We start from the raw sequence: 13,199 nt of genomic DNA on the forward strand, positions 1-13,199 counted from the left end.
AAAAACTGCCCTGTTATGCTTCTTTTTCTAGAGAAAATCAGAATAATATTGCAAATTTATAATTGTAATTAAAAATTAAAAATTATATGATCTATTTAGAGCAGTAGGCCTTTAGTAATTCTGGGAAGGTGACAGAAGGGAACATTTAGGAGAAATCCTCTACACTATCTTATAAATGAATATTTCCTCTATCCTACATTGGCTTTTGTAAAAGGTATATTTCTGATTCAAAAAACCAACATAGAAAACCTAAAGATGTTATGTTTTTCTATGAAACGAGGATATACACAAATTCATATTCATTATTATTCAAAAGAACTGTAAGATACCTGTTAAAATTCCCTCCTTTCCATGGCATATAGAAGAACATAAACAACAACAAAATATCAAACCATTGATAAACACAGAGAATGTACTGCACTCCTGCTCACACTCCCAGCATTTAATAGAAATCCTGCAAAATGACAAAAATTTCTTCTGCATTGCTGTGGCACACAAAATAAATCTAACAAGGTACCAGCTGAAATTAATAATTAAAATCAAATAACTATTGTAGGATTCTAATACAAATGTTGATAATTCTGAAGATCCATTCATAAACCTAACTCAATTTTACTTTGTTGCTTCAAAGCCAGCCAGGCTGTATGCATAAATATAAATTTAATCCACTCTTATAGAATGATAGCTAATGTCTAATATAAACAATCAGAAAAGCATAAATTAATAAAATAAGCATTCCCCAGCACATTGCAACTTGTAAGATTAACTTGTAGAGACTGTGAATCAGGCAATATATTCTGTGTTTCTATGTTTCATTTAATGAATTTAGAGGTTCTATAGGATATATAATGGTCTGTTGTCAGCTAGCACACATAAAAACTACACATAAGGGGGAGTTTTTCTTGGTATCAGTTATTAAGGGTTTAAGATACTGTACTGATACCTCAAATCTGCATACAGAGAGTATTTCGTTAGAAAATATACCATATCCTCCATCTTAGAATGTCCTGCTGGGCAATATTTACTTAAATCATACTGGCCTATATAACATCCCTTAATCTTTTTCAATTGTAACGAGTTCAATTGGCATTAAGTTAGCAGTTGTCTCTGCTCATGTGAGCTGATTTGGGACGAATATGGGCGCACCTTTCCAAAAGGAAAAGAAAAGCCTTTATATATCCTATGAAGATCCATTCAACTGTCAGGGATTCTACTAAAACATGTATTTGTTGTATCCACTCCCTAACTCTAAACATCTCATTTTCTTAAGGGAAGATGTGTGTCATCACTATACAGTTACCAATGTAAATGTATATTTGTGCATGCAGTCAAGCAGAGAAGAATGAGTTTGACTTAAGACAGAAAACTGGGTAGGGAAGACAAATTCCTTTCTTCTTGGCTCCTGCTTTTTTCTTACAACCCATTTCTTTGCAGATCTTTTCTTTGTAGTCCAGTAAACATATAGGTGGAAGTTTAGCCAAGAAGAAGAGCAGGTCAAGATGGATCCAAGTCGAATAAAGTGATAAACAGGCCAGGGGTCACACACACTTTGCTACTCACTACCATTGCAATCTGCACCCTACTCTACCATTTCACATAACCTTTTGAGCTTGTGTTGTGCTCAACTGAGTAAACATGATTCCAGAATATGCTGTTTTCCTAAGTTACAAAAAAGTTTAACAGGGGAATAATTTAGATGTAATACAATTTGCAAGGTTTTCTAAAAGAGTAGCATTTCTTCCACTTATGAAAATGGAAAGGGCAGAAACTAATTTAAAGCATTATGATGAGATACTGTTAAATGGTAAAAAAAACCACGCTATGTAGTCTTTCATGACTCTGTTTTCAAAAAGTGGTTTATTTTATTCGTATTGTGTGAACAAATAGGGACCACAAATATGCTTTGATTAATTTTGAGTACCTTACTGTGAATGTACAATGAACAGATGGCCCATTTCTTTTAAAAAAATTCTGTTAAAGAATAAATTATTGTTTAAAATGTTGCCACATAAACCAAAGATAATATACATAGCAGTAGGGGATCATAAGTGGGGGTGTACTTCAGATCATGAACTGAATTGCACTGATTTAATAAAATTTGTTAGAAAAGCCTGTAGAAAGAAAGATAATTTTCTCATTTTTGCTGTCTGTTTATGGGTTTGGGAAAGTAACTTTATATATCTCCAGGCTACAGAATTCAACCACACTGATTTCCCTTACCTGATTCTCTTTTTTAAAAACTCAGGGTGTGATTAAATTTCAATCTCTCTCTCTTTGTCCTCCTATTGGGGCAATTGCATTCAATCTATTTTCTGGGAACTACATGATATACAGTTACTTTCAAAGTAGCTTGTCCTTTTTTCATGCCTATTCGGACATTTTGGAATGAATGCAGAGCGTCCTCATTATTTGGAATGATTGGGATCTCAACAGATGCCATATGAATATTTTTTATTTGTCTTTTTTGGACTAATTCAGTATTATTTCACTCTGGAGTAAGGGCAGGGATGAGGCAGGGCAGAGAGCTGTGTAAAAGCCAAGCAACCATTTTGAAGCCAACCTCTGAAAATGTCTCTATATAGTCACACCTTCACTCTAACATGGGCAATGCAAAGTCTGCCTTGTGGCTCTCTATCTTACACTGAACAAAAAACCAGTCTCCAGAAGGTGGAGACAGCATTCTCATTGGGGCTTACAATTGTCTATTGTGGAGGGCTGCCTATATAACCCATCTTACCAGGATATATATTTTTACATGGAGGCTGGGCAGGAGGTGGTGGCTCAACCTGCAGTCTATCCTTGTTTGCATCTCCACAGAGGTGCAGAAGATGGAGCCCCAGTGCTCAACTGCCTCTTCCTACATCTCTCCTTTATTCAACATAGTAAATAAAAAACCCAAGATCTACGCTCTTATTCCTGTCATTGCATCTTTCTCCAGCTGTACCACATCAGGTGGCAACTTTTCCTCCACCTGTGGCATTCCATCCTTGAAGGCTAGGGGCCTAGGAGACTTGCTTTCTCTAAGGCTCTCCTGGGCTTCTGAGGATGGGACCAGTCTGATCAAAACAACCCCCTCACAAATGAATACACTGATTGTTGCATGACCTGTTTTAAAGATATAAGTATAAAGGAACTGCAGAGAAACCATTAAAGCAGTGTCATGTGCATTAGTGGAGTGGAGGCAGGATTCCACCAGCATACTACAAAGCTGTAGAAGGCAGATGGGCCCACGTGTGTAAGTCACAAAAACCACAATGAAGAAACCCTCCAAACATTTCTCTATGCATATGCCTACACATGCATGATAGGCTTTGTGAATGATACCTCCCTGGAAAGAACAGGAAGAATGGGAATTTGTGGGACAGCCTAAAAAAAGTGAGAGTGGAAAGTTCTTGGAGCGGGAGCTGACAAGGTTTACTCCCTTAGCAGGAAGTTATGCTTAGAATTCTTATCTGTCCTGAGCCTCCAGGATAGGGCTGGGAGGACTATAAATTAAAACAAACTGTTCTGCAGCGTTCCATATAGAAAGCTGGCATTTTCCAGCCCTCTGCAATAACTCAGACATCCAGTCAAAGTTCCAGATGAGAAGAGGCAGACAGACTGTAACTGGCACAACAAAAAGTGAGTTTGCTGCAGCCTGCAAATGCCCTAAAGAAAGAGAAGATGATGCACTCATGCACATTCCGAAACCTCACACACCTACAGCAGCTCTGTTCTGTAGCCTAGGGCCCTGCATTGTTGTTTACAGAGCCTGTTGAGGGCAATTAGACACTCCTCTTAATGGAATCAAGTGCTCAGAGCCACAGAGATACTGTAACACACACCTTTATTCCAAACCAGGTTAAACCAGGTAGGAATTAACTGAAAAGTGCAACAGCAGATTCTCAATAGAAGAAAAGAAATATTACCTTACAACCAAACTGCACATCCATATATTTATTTATTTATTATTATTTATTTATTGGACTTATATACCGCCCCATAGCGCTACAAGCACTCTCCGGGCGGTTTACAATTTTTAATTATGCAGGCTACACATTGCACCCCCAGCAAGCTGGGTACTCATTTTACCGACCTCGGAAGGATGGAAGGCTGAGTCAACCTTGAGCATAGAACCCTGTGTCAGTAATCTGGCCCTTCTCAACCCAAGAAGATTTTAGAAATTGTTGGTTTGTTTAATGAAAAGCTTCTGCTTGAGATCATAATCAAGAGCAATAGAAAGAGATAACAAGATATCACCCTGTGCTGCTTGCTGGATGTTTCTCCTCTGAAAGTCACACTTTAGATGTTTTCCCCATACACATGCCTTTGTGAAAAACAGAGTGACAGAGGAAGACAGCATGGAGAAGGTTAAACAACTTCCTCCTACCAGCTCTCTACTCATGGCTGAAGGCTCCCATGGCTGCTTTTTTTTATCTAAGAAAAAATTCCCTAAAGCAACATAGCATATAGTACGGTTTACATATATAACATAGGACTCACATACTGACCACAATACAATCTGGCCATACTGGTCCAAAGTTGATTCTGCTATGTTTTTTAAACGTAAAACATTTATTTTCTGATCATTCTCAAAATACAATCAGTCTTAAAGCCATATCATACAAGAATATATAACTCTTCAGTTAGAAGATGCTACAAATAACTCTTTGAATCTATATTCCTAAATGCATCCTGATAAAATAAATTTTAGTAATTCTGTTTAAGTATTATAATCCTACCCAGCCTGCAAGAAGTAAGCCAGCAATCATAACTTTGAAGTTGTATTTATAGACTTCAAGGATCACAGAGTAAAATCTTTGCCTGAACCTTTTTAGCTAGATGTGAGCAGGGGAATTAGTGCCGGGCCAACACTTTAGGGCACTAGCACCATCCTGTAACCTTCTGCAGTCACATAAATTCCCTGCCAGGGCCCTGAAAAGACAGGCAGACAGGTATGATGAGTGGTGTATTGCACAAAGATTGTTTTCTCTGTGAATGCAAGGGATGCATTGTGTCCCAGATTTTCAAAGGATTAAGAACGCCACCAAATTATGGCCTGACAAAGTGAGAGGCTTTAAAACATAATGGCTGCTACCCTGTTTTGCAAAGAGGCCACTTTAAACAGAAGCCAGAGGGTCACAGTCAGTCAATCAGTCCCTCACCCAGTCACCCAAAGTGTGCCACTATCAATTTTTGTGGCTAGAACACCAGGCCCTTTTCTGCCTCTAGGTTGACAATTTCTGACAGGGTTATGAGGCATCTGTTGGCCAGTTTTGTCCCAGGGGTATAAAGCTGTCAAGATACATATTGTTCACAAAGAAGAATGAAGTTTCCAGAACTGCTGGTACTGGAACATTGTAAATCTGGGAGAAATGAGTGTTTTGTCTCTTGGTCATTGGAGGCTCTTCATATTTTGCTCCAAAACTTCTCCATACACTGCACATTACTTATATTTCTAAACTATCTATTTTCTGGGTAGATACTAGTTTGGGTTTCAGACATCCGAGTGATACACCCATGAAGTGGGTCCAACCAGGAAAGTGTCCTTTAGCAGCTGGCTTGGGAATTCCTAATCTTCACCAAACTTGAAGGGACTGTAGAGGAGAGTCAGGGGAAGCTTCTCTGCATTTTGGTGTCTCTAGGTGCCTGGGTGTGTGTGTTTTATAGTTCAACAAATTGCTGAAGCAAAAATCACTAGAATTCATTGATTTATATTCATTGGGGGGCACAGATTTGAATGAATATGAATCGACAAATTAGCAACTTTTGATGGTTTTTAATTCGTTTTTAATTCATGCCAGCTCTAATATTGACATGTCATTACAGAAGTTATCACGCTAACATCTGATAATGTTCAAAGCTTTGTTTTTTTCCTCATTGAAGGAATCTGAAAGTGTTTCAGACTGTTTCAAGCAGCTGTCTTGTTTTATATCATCTAGGTGATTTATTTAAATGTGCTCACTTAAAGGTGAATGGGTAACAAATGGAATAAAGGAAATTATACTCTTTCATACCTTACTCTTTTTTGGGGGAAGGCAGATGCAGAGAATTCTCCTTTGGTTACATGCACAGCTCATTTGGGACTTAACCGTTCAGGTGCTAAATTCTAACAGAGCCACTATAATTACCAGTGCTGCGTGAGAGAAACTGAATATTAAAGCTTTATAATTCAAGCTTGGAATATAAATTTGCCCCTAGAGCAGAAAACAATGAGCTAATTACAGCACAGAGATGTGCTCTACAAGGCGCTATCTTGGAAAGTTTTTGGAAACTTCAGTGAGTCCAAAGATTTTTGTCTGCTTGTGGAAGGTCAATAAAGATGGGGCCAACTTGGCCTCCTATGGAAGGAAGTTCCAGAGTCAGGGAACAGGGACAGAGAAGTTCCCTTTCTATGCCCCACAAAATAGACCTATTAAGGTGGTGGAACCAAAACAAAGATCTCCTTTCTTATGATCTTAACACCTGCGCAGGCTCTTAAAGGGAGATGCAACTTTTTATATATCTTGGAACCATACCATTTAAGTCTTTATAAGCATATTGAATTGTGCCCAGAACCAGATTAGAATCCAGTATTGCTGCTGTAGGGTGCTTATGTGATCCCTGTGACCAGTCCCAGTTAGAAATCTGGCTGCAGTGCTTTCTCTTCAGACCAGCTTTCTCTTAGTAATTGGGCTGTCTGAGAGGAGTATTAAAATGGAGCATTGTGCCTTGTTGCTTTGAATATGTTTTCAGTGTTGAGTTTGCTTGCCATTTTTAGTGTGGTATTTGTTTGATCCTTTTAAAATATAGGCATACATACTGTTTTTGTCTTTTAAAGTGCAGTCCATGTTGGGGTCCTTTTTTTAGGAGGAAGATGGGGTAAAACAAACAAACAAATGTTTTCAGATACAGCTATTAACAACTATGAGTTAAGTGTTCAATTTCTAACACACAGTGTTCCAGGTTCTGTCTCTACTCATTCTTACTCTCTTCATACAACTAGTATTCCCACAGTTCCAAGGGGTGAGTTGTTGTGATTAAAGTCTTTTTGGCACTGCAGGTAGTGCTGGGGTTTAAATGTGACAACCTTCACATTCAAATACTCACTCACCCATGAAGATCATGGATAGCCTTTTAACCTAGTCTACCTCCCAACCTGTCTTTGCAAAGATGTATATCACTGAGGCCAGTGGAGAGTGGAGAACCACAGAATACTTCTGTGATACATAATAAAATGTGGCTTAAAATTTTGATTTTTTTTTTAAAAATGTAGCCAATTAAAAGGAAGGCAGTGATGCTTCTTTCCATTCCCTTTGCTTAGGGTTTATCCCCAGGAGAAGGAAGACCATTTACTACTTTTGTTTCTAATATCCAGGGATTGTCCTTCTTCCCCAGGCAGAACAGATAAGTAGCTGATGGCTGTAGCCAGAATAAATATTAGTTTCCTTTCTAAATGTGAGGGCTTTGACCCTTGCCCTTCATCACAGGAGTTCACTTGCCTCTAAGGAGTGAAGTTGTCAGTGAGCTGAAAAATGTCCAATTCTCTTAACAGGTCTCATCATCTATTCAGGAAGACAGATTCCCTTAAGAAACCTGATGCCAACATATGATTCAGTCAAAGCACCTATTCCTTTAGGCCTATTGAGGTAGGAGTCCATTTATACACATTCCAACCTGTGGCAAGCTTTGTTGTTTTTTAACACAAAGGCTCCAATCCAAAACTGGCTAAAATTTTCACCCCATTCTTACTGTTTATATGGATGCAGGGTATTAAATAAATAAATATACAACCTGTCAGGTTCAGAGTGTGCATACTTGTGTAAAGATTGGCATTTACTCCTTAAATATATCTCTTTTTCCTTTTTCAGGGTATTTATTACAAAATGCCTGAATTATATTGTTTTACTGGTAATGTTTGTTCATTCTCTTTAGATTCTGCCACTCACTTGGAGTATATTCCTGCTGAAAAGTGATCAGTATGCTTCACAACAGCAGTGGCAACAACATCAAATTACTCTAAGCTTAATTTTCTGGACACTGCTTCTCAATATTTTGAAGATACAGGCACCCAATTCAACACAAGATAGCCTTATGCTTTACACTGTTTTCACAGGCATTGATCGGGCATATTCCCTTAACAGAGTTTTAAATAATCTCCTTTGTTGTAATTAATTTTGCTTTTTGGTGTTTTAAATTTTACACACTGCAGACCTATGGGTTTATTCTTTCCATAATGTCCCACAGACTCTCAGGGATGCAAAATAGCCACTTGGTATTATTTACTAGATCCCCATGTTTTCATCAACCCAATTTGCATGAATACCCCCCTCCCGGTCACTTCCTTCCTTCTTGTCTTCTCACTATGTATTGCCAAGCAACTCCAGGTTCTGAACAGCTGAGAATCGGGGAATGGAACTGCAGAGGAAAACATCCTGATGTTTCAATGAAACATCCTGTTTAAATTTCAGTGGCACAACTTATGGCCCTTGTGTTAGCCCATTCTCTATTTTATTTTTCTAATTACACAAATCTTTACAATTCCTTTGAGCCCTCCAACTTCTCTACAAGCCTCTTCTAAACTCTTCATTGTCAGGGGCATTCTTCCTTAAGTTCTGGGTTGATGTAACACATATACTATGGCCAAGGATTCCCCCCCCCCCATATCTCTCAATTCCACTCCTTTTAAACAGTCATATTTCACCATTTTGTTATGTTTTCCTTTAACCTAATCAGATTCCCTGAGCCTGCCTTTCTTGCCAAGAGTTATATCATAGGAAAGATTATCTTCAAAGTTCTGAAAATCTCTCTCTCTCTCTCTCTCTCTCTCTCTCTCTCTCTCTCACACACACACACACACACACACACACACACTAACTATAGACAAACTCATTTTCTTTTTAAATCTTTGCCTGAAATTGAGGTGGCTTAAATAAAACCAGTTCAGTAGCTGTACTATTCCACAAATTGCCAGATGACCAACCCTAAGCTCTAGTGTTGGTTCTTTTCTCTCTCTCTCTCTCTCTTTTTTTTAAAATATTATCTCCCTGCTTTCCCCCACTTCAAAAGTGAGTTACATACTGGACAGTTGCTGTACTCTATGCCTCTGAAGAAGTGGGCCAGACTCTATGAAAACTTGTGCCAATAAGCAAGCCTCTCAGTTGCCCAGGGACCATTGTTTTTGCTGCTACAGAGTACCATAATTAAACCCTGGAAATCCTCTGGACTAGATTTAAAAAGTGGGAGAATATAGGCAGAAATTACTCTGTAGCATAACAATTCTGTTAGCATCTAGTAAAGGGCTGTTGACATGTATTTTTTATGCTGTGTGAACAAAATGGAACAACAGCTGCTGTTTGGTGGGAAGTGAATTTCCCATCAGATACTTTAACCTTGGTACCTTTCTAGCTTGAGCAACTTGTATAGGCTCTGTTTTCTCAGATGTTTATCAAAGTTCAATCATCTAACATGAGTATGTTTGGTGTATAGTGGCATTTTTATCTTGAAAAACAACAGCCAAAGCATATCAGCAGTTTAAAAATAGTTCTGCCTTTTCTTAGCAGATAGTTTGCTCATACAGTGGTGCCTCGCTTAACGTTTGCTTCGTTTAACTTTTTTTCGCTTAACGTTTATTTTTTCAGAGGCAGATTGTGCTTCGTATAACGTTTTTCCCTATGGGCGATTTTCGCATAGCGTTTTTGGGACCATGCTTCGCTTAACGTTTTTGGTTTTAGGTCCCCTGCTTCGCTTAACGTTTTTTTTGTTTTCAATTTTAAAAGTGTCTTAGAATGGTCCAAAACGGTTCTAAATGCTTGGATTCGTTAGAGGACCCCTTAAGTCATGTGCAAACCTGATTTGGCTTTGATCTGACGTTTCGTTAATTTTTTGTGAATTTTTGTTTTTTGGCCCATAGGAACCAATGGACCTGTCAAAATCTGACAGCTCCATGCTTTCCTATGGGGGAGAAAACAATTTACAAAAAATTAACGAAAGTTCAGATCAAAGCCAAATCAGGTTTGCACACAACCTAGGGGGTCCTCTAACGAACCCAAGCATTTAGAACAGTTGCTGAGTCTTCATTAATTTTTTGTGAATTTTTTCTTCCCCCATAGGAAATAATGGAGCTGTCAGATTTTGACAGCTGTCAAAAGTTGGGGGAAAAAAATTCACCATTAATTAACGAAAAGTCAGATCAAAGCCAAATTAACTTTTGCATCCGTTTTAGAGGGTGCAGAAGCTAATCCAAGCATTTAAAACCATTTTTGACCCTTTTATGACACACTTAATTTTGCAAAAATTGACTTCGCAAAGCCATTGAAACCTATTGAGTCAGCTACAATACATTCCAATGGAGGATACATTGTATCGTTTAACGATGTTTCCTATGGGTTTTTTCGCTTAAGGACGGCAATCTGTGCCTATTGGAACGGATTAACCGGTTTCCAATGCATCTCTATGGGAAATGGTGTTTCGCATAAAGTTTTTTTCGCATAAGGTTTTTTTTTTGGAACCAATTAAAAACGTTATGCGAGGCACCACTGTATTTCTCTGCTGCCAATTCTTTTGGATTTTCCTCCTTTATTCATAGGGAATAGCAGCTTTATTTCAAGCTTTTCTTCGTGAGGTACTGGAGCTAAGACAGTGTGTTGTCATGGTGATTTGAACAGCATGTCTTCCACTCCCAGTAAATTCCAAATTATACCACTGCTACTTACAGAGAAAAAAGTACAAAATTATACTTGTGAATGATGGGGCTGCAGTATCTTTGCCAGTTATCCACATGGAGACATATAAAATTGCTGGTAAAATGATTGCCTCATCACAAAGGAGTCAGTATGTGCAACAAAACACACTTGTAGGCTTCTGTGGAAGCACAGAGTGTCTCTAAAGAACAGTTCATAGCCTTCATTATAAGCTATAGTTCTGAATAAAGGCCTAGTTCATATAATATGAGAAAGCTCTTTTTGGACTGTACAAAAAACCCCCAAAATAAAATAAAAAACAAAAGTTATTGAGACACTAAGAGACATAGTGTCAAAAGGTTTGAATGGAGTCTTAGACAGTTCATCGACATAAGCAGGAATGAGAGGAGTCTGAACTTCCAAAACAGAATGGTTTTATTAACTTATGACAAAGGGGTGCCAACTAGAACTTCTGTGGGTACCAAAGTGTCCCAATCACACAACTTTCTCTTAACTTGTCCATGTTGGTTAACTATATAGTCCCGCTTCAAAACTGGGGAGCCGGCCCAAAACACTCCTTGTCCATTGGTTTCTGTAAGGGGGCACTTCTTACGGTGCATATAATCCCACAACAGGGGTGTCAGGCCCAATCCCCCTCGGCCGACGGCTTGCTGAATGTTGCATCGGGGCGTACAACCGTCCTCCAAGGACCGTGCCCCTGTGGGAAAACCACCACCGTCCATTCTGTGGTCTCTTGGATGGTGATCCCTCCCTGTTTTGGTGTAGGGTCTGGTAGTAGTCCACCAAACCTAAGGTTTGGAATGTCCTCCAATAGGTTCCTTACTTCCTTCACCTTGGACTCCTCCTTTGAGTCACTCTTTACGCCTGTTTCCACTTGAAAATCCCTCGCGCTCACCCCTTCCTTTATACCCTCTTCCCACACGTCAGTCCCTTGCTCCTCCCCCTTATTCTTTCCCTCCTCCAACAAGCAGACCTCCGTCTTAACCCTTTCAAGTTTGCTTCCTTCTTCTACTTCATTTTTCATAGCTACCTCCATTATGATATTTGTTTCACTTAGAGGAGATGGCACACTCGCTGCCTCCTGACCTTCACACATAGATTTTGTGGTTTACAATCTACATCCATTTCAGACATCAGGCTGGAGAACACATAGTTAATTGATTTTTCTTGCATACAACATGTAAAGGAAGTAGCATGTCAAGGGAGATGGAAACTAGAGCCCTTCTCCTGGTCATGCTAGATTCCTGTGCTTGAGAATGCTGCCTCCATACTTCTCCAGTAAAAATTACTATTGGAGAGTAAGAGATAGGGCAGAATGAGCCACAACCATATTTGGGGGTAGGGTAGGAAGCTTTAATGACTGGTCCAGTGCTGACATCAATTTCTTTGAACTACTGCTGCTGGATGGGTCAGATTTGGCAGCAGCACAATGGTACATTGAGGCAGGGTGTTGTAGTCCAGTAGGGGCCAGAGGACAAGGCACGTGGCTTGCTGGAAGCTTCTTCCCTGAAGGATAGGACCAAGGAAGACACAGAGGCCATAAGGGGAGGCCCTATATTGACTTCAAGCCTTCTCTTGCCTGGTAGGGATGAAAGAGAAGTGTGACATTTTGTCTGCTGCTGGTAAACTTGGGGTTGTTGGGGCTTTGTTTTGAGGGTGGCCACTATATGGACAGGACATTCCTCATGGATTGTTCAGTATCTTGTGTGACCTTTGAGAGGAATAGTACATTTTTGGAGGGAGCTGTGTGCTCTCTGGCATGTTTGGGCCACATAGCCCATTATTTAGATGACTATTTATTTGTTATTTATTTGCTAGGGCAGCAGGATCCAATCACTGACAAGATCACTTAGATTCTATAGGCTGATGATGCATCTTGGGTTTCCCTTAGCAGCAGAAAAGACAGAAGACCCCAGTACCAGAGTTATTTTTCTAGGCATAGAAATTAATATCATAGCCCAGGCCTATATAGGGTACCTATGAAAAGTTGGCAAATCTCAGGTGCAGGCTTGACACCTTTCTTGGCAGCGGGAAGATGTAACTAGCGGAACTGAATGGAGGAAGTGGAAGGCCAGATGAATGTTGCATGCAAGGTTGTGGCTCCGGATTCTGTGATGTAATTTCTGGCCGACCCAGGCCACATAACAGGCACTGCATGACAGCAGAGATGAGAGAAGGTGCTACGGTGTGAAAATTGTTTTTAGATAGGTTTAAGGGTATATCTTTCTGGACAGATGAGATGCGTCCGGGGGCACAATTCCAGGTTCAGACAGATGTTGCTGGTGCCACTTAGAGTTCACTTTAGAAGTACACGGTGCACAGAGCAATGGCTACTGGAGTGGTTATAACAGGATATTATGACGCCATGCCATTTTTGGAATTTTTGCCATTAGCCATGGTAATTAGGTTGTGGACACCAATATCGGCCAATTCAAATAGACATTTTTGGTGGAACAACATAGTGGCTGTACATGTGAAAAATAGGCTGTCCTTCAGGTCATCCAGGATTGTGAGGCTAGTTAGGGAGTTCATGTTGGG

The 13,199-nt window shown here is 39.5% G+C and overlaps 1 protein-coding gene across 8 annotated transcripts in view; it reads right to left on the reverse strand.

Annotated features, from left to right (window-relative positions):
- Positions 1-13,199, reverse strand: part of TNS3 (tensin 3) — a 301,059-nt gene that overhangs the window by 56,957 nt on the left and 230,903 nt on the right. The window lies entirely within an intron of this gene.

This window comes from Pogona vitticeps, chromosome 6 (genome assembly GCF_051106095.1).
Source record: "Pogona vitticeps strain Pit_001003342236 chromosome 6, PviZW2.1, whole genome shotgun sequence".
Lineage (NCBI taxonomy): Eukaryota > Metazoa > Chordata > Lepidosauria > Squamata > Agamidae > Pogona > Pogona vitticeps.